Source organism: Aegilops tauschii, chromosome 4 (genome assembly GCF_002575655.3).
Source record: "Aegilops tauschii subsp. strangulata cultivar AL8/78 chromosome 4, Aet v6.0, whole genome shotgun sequence".
Taxonomy (NCBI): Eukaryota; Viridiplantae; Streptophyta; class Magnoliopsida; order Poales; family Poaceae; genus Aegilops; species Aegilops tauschii.
The window spans coordinates 147,628,366-147,639,674 of NC_053038.3; the positions used below are offsets into that span (position 1 = coordinate 147,628,366).

Below are 11,309 nucleotides of genomic sequence, written 5' to 3' on the forward strand. Positions count from 1 at the left end.
TGTGCATTAAATATGGCCTAGTATTTTATAAAAATGATTTGGTACAATTTTGCAACAATTATTTGGTAGGTCCTTCACAAAAAACCTCATTTGGGGCACTCGAAAAATGGAAAATGATTTTTTCGTCCAAAGAAAATGAAAACTCCCTTAGGCAACATTGTTTGCCATTCCAATATGCACCCTTGTGCACAATATGAGATCATTTGAACAACTATTCCATGAATGTGGCCATAAGATTGATCATTTGGGTTGAAAGCCATGAATCTTCACACATGATAGCTCATTTCTAAGAACATTTTTTTAAAATAATTGCCGTATTACAAGTTTATTATTTTTCCTGGTAACTTGGTCACATATAATGACACAATGCGAAGGTTTTCCAATTTTTTGTTTTTTTTGAATTTTTTATGCCCGTTTCAAAATGTGGTCAAAACGGCGGGAATGACCGTTCCTAGCTAGTGGTTGAATCTTGAAATTTTATTGGTGTTTCTCTTATTAAATAGATACTTTTGTACCTAGAAATGATTTTTGGAAAAAATAAATAGCAAACTATGAGGCAGCCGCAGTTCAAATTTGACCCGCTTCCTACTAAATCGGCGGAAATTTGTCTTTTTCACCAGAGGTGGATCAAAACTTTTTACACCCAACCTTTTGGTCAATTTTGCATTGAATATGTCCAAGTATTTTATAAAATTGATTTGATACAATTTTGCAACAAATATTTGGTAGGTCATTCACAAAAAAACCTCATTTTGGGCACTCGAAAAATGGAAAATGATTTTTTCGTGCAAAGAAAATGAAAACTTCCTTAGGCAACATTGTTTGTCATTCCAATATGCACCCTTGTGCACAATATGAGATCATTTGAACAAACTATGCCATGAATGTGGCCATAAGATTGATCATATGGCTTGAAAGTTTATTATTAAGACATTTACCATAGTCAAATTGTATTATTCACCGTAGTCAAAGTTTATTATTTTTCCTGTAAACTAGGTCATATAATGCCACAATGTGAAAGTTTTTTTTGTTTTTTTATTTCTTTCAAAATGCTGTCAAAACGACGGGTATGACTACGGGTCTTCGGTCACCGGGAAGGTGACGATGACGACCTCCTCACTCGCGACCACCTCCTCGATGCCTTGCTCTTATACGTGTTGAGGTCCTTGCTGGCGGTCTTGCCGGATAAAAATCCAGAGCTTCATTATTCAATATTGCCGCCCCCGCCCCCGAAGTCGAGACGTCGAATGATCCAAAAACCTAAGCTACCAGGACCCTAAAACCTAAAGCTAAAATGATGAACACAGGCGGGATCCGACGACCCTCCTCATCACCAACGACCAAGAAGTCAACGACGGAGGGGAACCGCCGAAAGACGGCGCCAAAAGAGTCGGCTCTCTTAGCCAAAGAGATCTGCACTTTATTTTTAGCCGATTACGACCTACTTAGATGGTCATGGACGTCGCACACATGTACTCTATTTTGATTAGTTTACAAGCATGTCACGCGGATCATGCATCGAGCACCGTCCGATCCACCCAGATCCAACGGCAGCGTTCCCCCTCGCCTTCTCACCCCACCTAGCCCGCACTCCTCCCTCGTCCCCGCACACCCTAGCGAACCCTAGCGCTCCCCGATCGCTCCCACCTCCCCTCCCCTCGCCGCCACCCACCCCTCCCCTCGCTCTCCTCCCTCCCTCCCTCCCCTCCGGCAAGATCTAGCGCGCGGCCTCCCTCTCCTCGATCCAGATCCACCTACACTTCCGGCGATCCCCAATCCGGCGACAAAGACGGCTGCTCCCGCGCCGGCCTTCTTCCTCGCCGCAGGTGCCACTGCTCGTCTCCTCTCCGGTGAGTGCGGAGGAGCCACCGCGGTCGAGGCAGCCGCCGGCTAGAGCCCCGCCTCTTCTCCTCTCCGGTCAACGTGGAGGTCCGCCGCGTCCAACCTCCTCGACGGCGCCCGGAACCCTAGGCGGCCCATCTCTTACTCCCATGGCCATGGCCATGGCGAGCCTGCAAGATGTGCAGCAGCAGGTCAGACCCCTCACCTTCTTCTTCTTCTCCCTACCTCTGGTGTTCTTCCTCTCCACAACCACTGATGCAAACATGGTGGGGAAGATATTGATTTCCCAGCCCGCCTGACGGCCCACTCCCTCGCCCCCGCGCAGATCTTCGAGTACAACGGCTCCGCACCCTGCAGCCGCTGGTCCGGGACGAGCGCAGCGCCGGTTCGGGTGTCTTGCGCCAACCAGAGCCCGCCTCAGGTGCTCGACGGAACGCCGGCTACATCCTCGGCATGTTCCCCTACCCGAGGTACCCATCCAAGCGCCTCTCCTCTCTGGCTCCCCGTATGGAATTCTTCATCGAATTGCTCGAGTCGCCTATGAATATGTTGCTACCTCGCCATGGATTTGTGTTTGAGTTGTGTATAAGAATAATGGATGGTTCTGCAGTTTCAGTTTCTCCACCTATGCTCAAATTGTTGGAGTTTGTCATCAGTTTCTCCAGTGCTGTACTGGCCATGCGATTGCACGTGGTGGTGTAATTGGGCTGTAGTCATGCAGTAGGATACGAGGCTCTAGTTTAGTTTTCTGTAGAATATGTAATATTGAAGTATCCTCTGTTATGCGACTGCATAGAGCCTAATATTTACTCTTCCCGGATGCATAAAGTCGTCCTGAAATTGAATCCCAGAGTATAAATGAGTTTGCAACCATTCCTAATTTTAAGTGCAATGTGCTTCTGTATAAGCTGCTATAGATATAGCTATCATTGATGTTTATTCAAGATTAAGTATTCACTTCCTTCTAGTATTTCAGTTTTTTGTGGAGCACTTCAGAAACTAAAATGTACACATTTAAGAATTAGTTCTCATCCAGTACTCCGTCCGCCCCCACAATATAAGACCTTATTGCTGCTTTGATCTTTCAGTTACCTCCGCAGTTTTTTTTTGAATATTTACTGTGAGGCAAAGCCCCACAGCCCTTTATTGAAATCGAACAACTGTACAAAAAAGAATAGTAGGAGTATATACAGGAGCTAAGAAACTAGCCTACAAAGCTAAGGTACAGGACTAGAACTACCTACCTGGACTAAAGCTTTTATCCAAGCTTTAAGCTTGATGCTGCTATCATCCTTGAGCCTATGAGTTAGGAGTGAAAGATCATGTACAAAGTTAGACCGCCAAGCAGCAAAAGTAGCTCTCTCCCCTCTAAAAGTTCTGCCATTCCTGAGGATCCAAATATTCCATGCTGCCGTCAACATTACTTCGAAGAAGAAAGGATGCCTGAAGCTTGAGCTAGCATGTTGGATACATTGCTGAATATCCGGCCCTCTTGACCAGTCAATAGAAAGGTAGTTCCAAACCCTCCGACTGAAATTACAGTTGAAGAACAAATGCAGCCTATCCTCATATGAAAATTCATGACAGATAACACAAAGATTATCATCCAGGGGGGATCTCCAGTGCCTGCGGATCAGAAGGTCCTTGGTGTTAAGCCTGTCAAAGAAAAGTAACCATCCAAAGACTTTGATCTTCATGGTGCATCTGCTTTTCCACAACCATTTACACGGTTGAATTGTGGGCAAATGTGAGTGCATCAAGGTGTAGAAACTCTTGGCTGAGAAACTACCAGATCTGCCCGGCCAAACCCAAGCATCTGGTATGTTGGTGTCCCTGTTCAAGGCCATGATCCAATCTTCTAGCACTTGCAACTCCTGAGCAGCCTCATGAGACAATGGCAAGAAGAACATGGTAAATATATCCTGCGATATGAGGAATTCATGCACTGAAACCTTATCATTGTTAACAAAGGAAAATAACCTTGGCAATCTCCAACATAAAGGTCTAGAAGAGCCACCAATAAACCAAGCATCAGTCCAAAACAGAGCAGAGTCACCCATGTTGATGTGCACCGAGGCAATAGCTGTGTATGCATCATGGAGCTTAAGGATATCTCTCCACCAAAAGGAGACCACTGGGGTTGTAGCGTGTGGAACACCATCAGCATAATAACTGTTCTAGATGAGGGACACCCAGGGTATGTGAGCCTTATTATAAAATTTATGCAAATGCTTGAGCAGAAGACCCTTGTTTTGAATGTTTAAGTTGATGACCCCAAGACCACCTTTGTCTTTTGGCCGACAGACTAAATCCCAAGCGGCCAAAGATTGCTCGATATGCAGATTTGATTTGTGGATATGCTTGTGTGTAGTTGACTGATTTATGCTCTGATTTGGTTGCAGGTGAGGAAGGTGGACATGCTCGACCGAGTCACCATCTTGCGGTGCTATGATTTGATTTGTGTGCTGTTGTTGCTTGTGGTCTGCAGCCTGCAGGGTTCATACTGCTCCTTTGTGTTATTTTTTTGCCTTGAGATTGTTTCAAGATTCAGAAGTGAGCAATTTTGCATGGCTCAGATTTTGACGCCTCTGAATTAGTAGTGCTAATTATTCCGAGGTCACAAGAGTATGTAGCTTCTGAATTTAATTGTATGCATGCAATACTTAATGGTATTGTTGTGCAATTCGTACTGAGCATGCATCAACAGTAGGAGTGCTCAGTGCATGCATCAACAACTATCTATATGTTTGGTTTGATTGCTGGACTTGTAAATGTATGGGTTGGTCTGGGTTTGGTTTGGATTACAAACTATTGCCAGGTTGTCTTAATGTGCTGAATATTTGCAAATGTTGTGGTAGCTGGGGTACTGAATTGTACTTAGTTATTTGATCTACTCATGTTCATGCTGCTTGTTAAGTGATTATATTTATGTTCTTGCTACTAGTAGGATGGTCAATACATGCTTGTTATGTAACTTTAGATCTTTCGTGGAACTCCTGGTCCTTCATATCTAAAGTTATTTTGACATTCTGCCTAGATTGTAACATTGCTTGATTGCTTATATCTTCCTTCTGAACCTGCAATCCTTGATGTATAATTAGTTAATTACACACTTTGATATGTCCAACTGAACCAACTTTGTTAATTACACACACACACACACATATATATATATACATGCCCACACGTCAAATATATGGTGTTGTATTATGCTTATGCTACTTGTATCACCAGTGTTTCCTCTTGTTTTTTTAGGGTGGTCCCTCTTGTTTTTTAGGGTGCAACAACTGATGGTTATTTGTCCGAAACAAAAGTTAGTGAGTAAAGTTGCTTATTTGATAGAACAAAAATGCCAGAAACAAATCCCATTAATGTTTATGTGCTATGTGCTATGCTTTGCAGCTGCTGACCTCTTCCTGTGGAGGAACAAGATCTCTGCCGGGGTGCTCGCGGGCGCCACCGCCATTTGGCTGCTATTTGAGGTGCTGGAGTACCACCTCCTCATGCTTCGTGGCTACAACAGTACTTGTGTTGATGCCAAAATTAGAAAGCCGTTTTGCTCTGTTTCTGAAATATTTGCCAGCTGATCCGCCAAATGGTCTCTGCTAAATTCTGTTCATTAAGTGGTCTTCTTGATATTTAGCAATCTTGATGCCTCATATAACTACTTGTTGAACTAGAGAATCAATTTGACGACTTGATCAATGGTTTTCTTAACAGTCAAGTTTCAGCGTGTTTCCTGTTTGCACCCTTTGTCGTAGCTGACAATGAGAAGATGCAGATGTTTCTCCATGCTGGCTTGCAAGCTGCACCTGACATGTGGAATACCTTGGAGCACTTCTTACTAAATTAGTTGCTTGCTCGATGCATCTTATCCAACTTCTCCATGAAGTATTCTGTTATAGTAATTCAGTTTTCTTCATGCATCTATCTACTGGTGGTGACTATGTTGTCTATGAGATCCTACACCCGAGAGGATGTGGTGGAGCTCCAGTGTAGAGCTACTCATTTAAGTCATTTGAAAAGATGAGTAATTCTTTTTCATTAACAAAAACTTCTCATCTCTTTTCTTCTATTTTCCTCTCTTATCTTCTCTTTGCTGCTGTTAAGTTAGGACTTGCTGATGATTATTGCTGTTGTTAGAAATCATGATTGCTTAGTTTAGTGTAGGACTTGCTGCTATTGCTGTCATATTCATACTGTATTTTCCAAAGTTTGATAGCACGTCGTCCTTAGGATAAGTTCTTGATCAAAGAAATGGACTAAATTAAAGCATTCCCGGGAGTTGATGCTGTTCTAATTGACCTGCTGCTGTTCTCAAATTGTTGTTGTCATTAACCTGTTGTTGCTGCTGTTGTAGGAGAAGGAGCACACCCAGGAGAAGAAGGAGCAAGCCCAGGAGAAAAAGAGCGAGCAGGAAAAGAAGGCACTGGATTGCTGCTGTTGGAGTGTTGAGGACCTGGGATCTGTGACGGCCCTGCACCGGCTCCCGCCCGCGGATGTCGCGCGGGCGGCCTGCGCCTGCCGCCTCTTGAGCACCGTCGCCTCCGACCGCGCCGTGCTGGAGGCCGCCTTCCGCGCGCCCTGGGGCGTGCACCACGTCCTCAGCGACCCGGCCACTAGGGCCTTGTGGCGCGCTGCCTCCCTCGCCCGATTTGCGCTCTCGCGCGCCCTCCGTCGCGGGGTCACCGCCCCGGGCATCGCGCTAAGTATTCTGTCCAAGTATCATCTGTCTAATCCTTCCTCCCTGTCTGAAGCTCAAGTATTGTAGCACATTCTTTGCTGTGATCAAGTGCGACTCATATCCAGTTGTTTGCTCACATTATTATTTGGTTATGCCATGCTGCTGCCATTGTTTGCTTAAGCATGATTTGCTCCAACCTGGCATTGTGTTGTACTACTAGTACGTACTTCAATTGCATGCATGCATGTTTGCTGTTCCCTGAACTGTTTGACTGCCTGTAATGCATACGGCTTGTGTCCTGCGACTCATATCCAGTTGTTTGCTCACATTATTATTTGGTTATGCCATGCTGCTGCCATTGTTTGCTTAAGCATGATTTGCTCCAACCTGGCATTGTGTTGTACTACTAGTACGTACTTCAATTGCATGCATGCATGTTTGCTGTTCCCTGAACTGTTTGACTGCCTGTAATGCATACGGCTTGTGTCCTGCTGCTCCCTTACCCGTTGTACTGTTCATCTGTTGTGTTAACTTGCACTGTGCTCGTACTTGATCATTTGCAAAATATATCTCAGTTTTCTCTATTATGAGAATGTTATATACATGGTTTCATGTTAAATCTAAAGTTCTGCAGCAAATTTTCATCGTTATGAGAATTTTATATTCACGGATTCACTTGATTATGTGTAACTTTTCATAATTTATTGGTTGCATATGCTGGCTTTCATTCTTCAAAAGTTGGGTGTACAGGAGCTCTAGGAAGAAGAATCCCGAAGAAAAACTACACCGAACAATGCGTTTTAGCTCACTGGAGATAGTTATGTGTGAAGCTAGTTATGTGTATATTTAGTTGTATTCTATAGCTAAATACCAGAATTGTACTATGCTTGGCTGTTGTATGAAATATTGTGCCTTATTGTATCTTTTTGAATCAAATTATCTATTTGCACAAATATAGAACTGACCTGGTGGTACCCAAACAGTAATTTGGTTCCCGTTTAACTAGTGGGACCTACTTTAAAATGGAAAAGAAACAAAAAAAACTGGCAAGTGGGCTGGAAAAAGGCGAGGCCCAAAAAAATGTTTACAGTAAAAGGCTGTGGCCCAAAACATAAAATTCTATTGGACCTGGCCCATGTCGCTGACCAAACTTGAAAGCAAAAAAATAATGGGCTGAATTAATGGGCTCGGCCCATATAGACACCTAATCGGACCGGGCTGAATCTTATCAACGACCTTTTCAATTGGTCGCAATTTTGCCACGTCGGATCCGACGTGGCCTAGGCAGACAGCCAGTGACCAAAACAAAAGGTTATGGGTTCAATGACCTTATGTTTTGGTTGTAAACGTCTACGACCTTCTCACAGAGAAGGTCGCTAATTTCAGTTTACGACTGCCAGCTTTTGACCTTCTGTTTTTGGTCACAAAAAGGTCGCAAATGAAAAACTATGACCTTTCAGCGGCCAATAGTGAGGGTCACAAGTTGACATATTTCTTGTAGTGTGTGCTCGGACATGCATGCATTAGGGCGTCACGTGCGTTGTTGCGTCCATGTGTACGTGTGACTGTTGCATACACGTAGGGGGAGTACGTGTAGGGGCCACTAAAGGAGCAGTCAAATTACACAGTAAGTTAGTCGGAAGAAGCAACCATCATTTCACTCTTCAATGACACGTACGCAATATAAAATGGTTGATATGGAGAGAAAAAGAAAACCACTATGTATACACTAGCAGGAGCCTAAGCTACAAGCCTGCTTGCTTGGGTTGCTCTCTTCACAAGCATAGAACAACGGTGGCCACACAGCTGGTCACATATCCAGCCTGATCCCGCAGCTGGGGGAAGGGAACAATGTTCTGCGTAGACGCGGTCGACATCGGCGAGGGATAAAATCCACAGTCGATGCGTCCCAATCGGGGGTCACCGCGGTATGGGCCGATGCCGCGTCCCAACTGCCCTTCTAGCTACAGCCCGACGTCCGTTTCGAAAATATTAGTGCATGTCAAAAAAAATTATACTAGTATCGCTGTTCCGTTTCGAAAAAAGCATATAAGCTGTTACTTCTTACGCAAAGGATCTTTATATCCAACAGATACAAAATATCCATTCGACTGTTCGAACTTACTTTCATTGCTGATCTGATGTCGAGGTAATTGCTGCATCGCCACCAAAACCCACCATCTCTTAAGCTAAAGTAGACCGAGCTAACCCCTATATTAGCATATTACTAAGATAAACAGAAGGCACTGTAGAATCATTTAGGACGTGAGCTTGTCAATCTGAATGTTCAGGGACACCAGCTTAGCCCCGGCCAGCAGCTTGGGCGGAACTGTGAAGAAGGTCAGCTCCTGCACGGCGATCCCTGCTGCTTGTCACCTCCATTTCCACCTTGACGGCGTCGGTCCTGCCTTTGGGCTCCCCCGGCGGACCGTTCGCCCACAGCTTGGCCACGTAGTGCGGCAGTGGGGACGCCCCCGCTCTGATGCAGACGACCGACATGGCGATAGGCGTGCCGATGTCGAGCACGCCGCCAACCAAGAAAAACGCGCGGCCGTCCTCCTCCGCGAACAGCAAGAGCCGTAGCTCCGACAGTGGCACTTGCAGCTGGAGCGCCTTGCCGTACTGGATCCTGTGCACGGGCATGGGATGCACGGTGCTGATGTGGTGGGAGAGCACCGGCGGCGGGCCTTCATAGCCGCAGACGGGCACGTGGCATTTCCAGGCGCGAGCGGACACATGCTCTGGTGATCAGCGAGCTTGTGGTACGTGACGTAGAGCCCACAGCCTTCGTGCGGGCACTCCACCCTCACTGAGGAGAGGACGGCATCCACCGCCGTGTTCCGCACGTCGAAGCCACCGCCGTGCTCGCACTTCTAGCACTGCCGCTGGTTCCCGGGGCGCTCGACGCGGCAGTCCGCGCAAGCCAGGTGCCCTCCCTTGCACTGCACAAATCAATCGAACAACACATCAATCAAGAAACCTGCACCTTGCTCGATCAGCCGAACGGACGAGGTGTATTCGAACCTCATACACTGGAGGCTTCAAGGGGCGGAGGCACAAGGGGCAGTGGAGCAAGGTGAGGTCCATCGAGACCATAGGGAGCTCCATCGTCGGGTCCTGTTCCGTCTGCATGATCTCGCCCTCCTCGTGCACAACCATCTCTCGCTTTATTAGGGCCGGGGCATTACAAAGCTTTACCGTCACATATTCATACTACTTCAAGGTGCATTAAATCAACACATGCAAGTATCAAAAGGAGAGTCACGACATGCATGCATGCATTGTAATTAATGCATCAGTAAACACAAATTATTGAAATATATCGAGTGCAGTGCTTTGATGTGTCGCGTCAACTCGTACAAGACCGAGAAGTTTGATTACTACAACGCCCTCTCGCCTTAACCGCACCTGCCGTTGGCTGCATGACAGGTGGGCCACCGACCTGTTGGGCCCACCTGTCATGGACGCAAAGGCAGGAGCAGTAAGTCAATGAAGCTGCGTCCCTCCCTCGCCCATGAGCGTGGTGGCTGGCAGGACTAGGAGAAGCTTTCGTTCGCTACACGCTCTCCCTCCCGTACACGGTGGACATGCAGCAGTTCAATCGGTGTCAGATGGCCAGAAACATACTGTAGTACTCCTCCACTGCAGTAGTACTCCATCATTTTGTTCGACTTCCTGAAGAGGCAAAGAGCCAAGCGCAGCCCGGACGCTCGTGTGGCAGTTTCATGTGTAGAGTAGTCTAGGATAGCGTGTACCGTGCCTGTAAGCTTAAAATCGTTGGGGTCGGCTCCATGCTATATTTTTTTGATTAAAATAATCTTCTGGCCCTACCTGTCATCCTGGTGATTCTAGTTTGCACGCTCACCTGGTCAAGACAGGAATATATATTTTAATTTGTGGTGGGGTAAATGTTAGAGGTTGCAGCAAATGGAGTATTGTACACTGCGAGTCTTTCAGCCAAGTTTAGAGGCGACCATGTGGGGCCAGTGCTATGATGTGTTGCGTGAACTCGTACAACGAAGAGAAGCTTGATTTTACTACTACACACCTTCTCCCTCGCCCATGCGCGCGGTGGCTCGCAGACGAGGACATGCTTTTGCTTATAGTACTACAACAAGCTATTCCTCCCGCTCGCGGTGGACGGACATGCAGCAGTGGATTCGATACTGTAGAAGCAGCAGTAGTAGTAACATCATTGTTCGTCTTCTCGAAAGGCGAAGAGCCAAGTGCAACCCGAACGTGGCAGTTGCGAACCTTGGAGCACGCATATAGTCCGGCTCTTGCATGAGACAAAATTGCTATGTGAGCCCACTATTGTAGTACTCCCTCCGTTCGGAAATACTTGTCATCAAAATGAATAAAAGGGGATGTATCTAGATGTATATTAGGTCTAGATACATCTTTTTTATCCATTTTGATGACAAGTATTTTTGGACGGAGGGAGTACTTGCTAGTATAGCCCTGTAAACCAGAAAGGAGTATTTCCCTTTCTAGAGATTTCAACAAGTGACTAGACTACACCGAGACAGAGTACATATGGAGCAAAATGAGTGAATCTACACCATAAATAAGTACGTAGTTCTCTCATTTTCCTCTTGGCCTTGGTCGTGGTGCACAATATTGAGTATACTAGTACTATCATCTTGAAATTTACGAAGTCACCATAGGCACCTCGTCGTCGACGGGAACGTCTCCTGACACACAATAGACGCGATTGGCAGTCGCCTCCATAGGTGCTTGAATGCCAAGGAGGGAGAGGGTAGCGGTTCCCGAGACGTTGAAC

At 46.0% G+C, this 11,309-nt stretch overlaps 1 long non-coding RNA gene across 4 annotated transcripts; it reads left to right on the plus strand.

Annotated features, from left to right (window-relative positions):
- The first annotated feature begins 1,573 nt into the window (after positions 1-1,573).
- On the plus strand, positions 1,574-6,834 carry LOC109741715 (uncharacterized). 4 transcript variants are annotated; one of them, XR_012181594.1, is made up of 7 exons: positions 1,601-2,033; positions 2,168-3,353; positions 3,430-3,753; positions 3,845-4,039; positions 4,245-5,155; positions 5,245-5,324; positions 6,203-6,722. It is a non-coding gene; the product is annotated as an uncharacterized lncRNA (long non-coding RNA). The 4 variants fall into 4 exon arrangements; XR_012181595.1 differs by having other exon boundaries at positions 3,453-3,753; XR_006662310.2 differs by lacking the exons at positions 3,430-3,753; positions 3,845-4,039 and having other exon boundaries at positions 1,574-2,033; positions 2,168-2,312; positions 6,203-6,834.
- Positions 6,835-11,309: the final 4,475 nt, after the last annotated feature.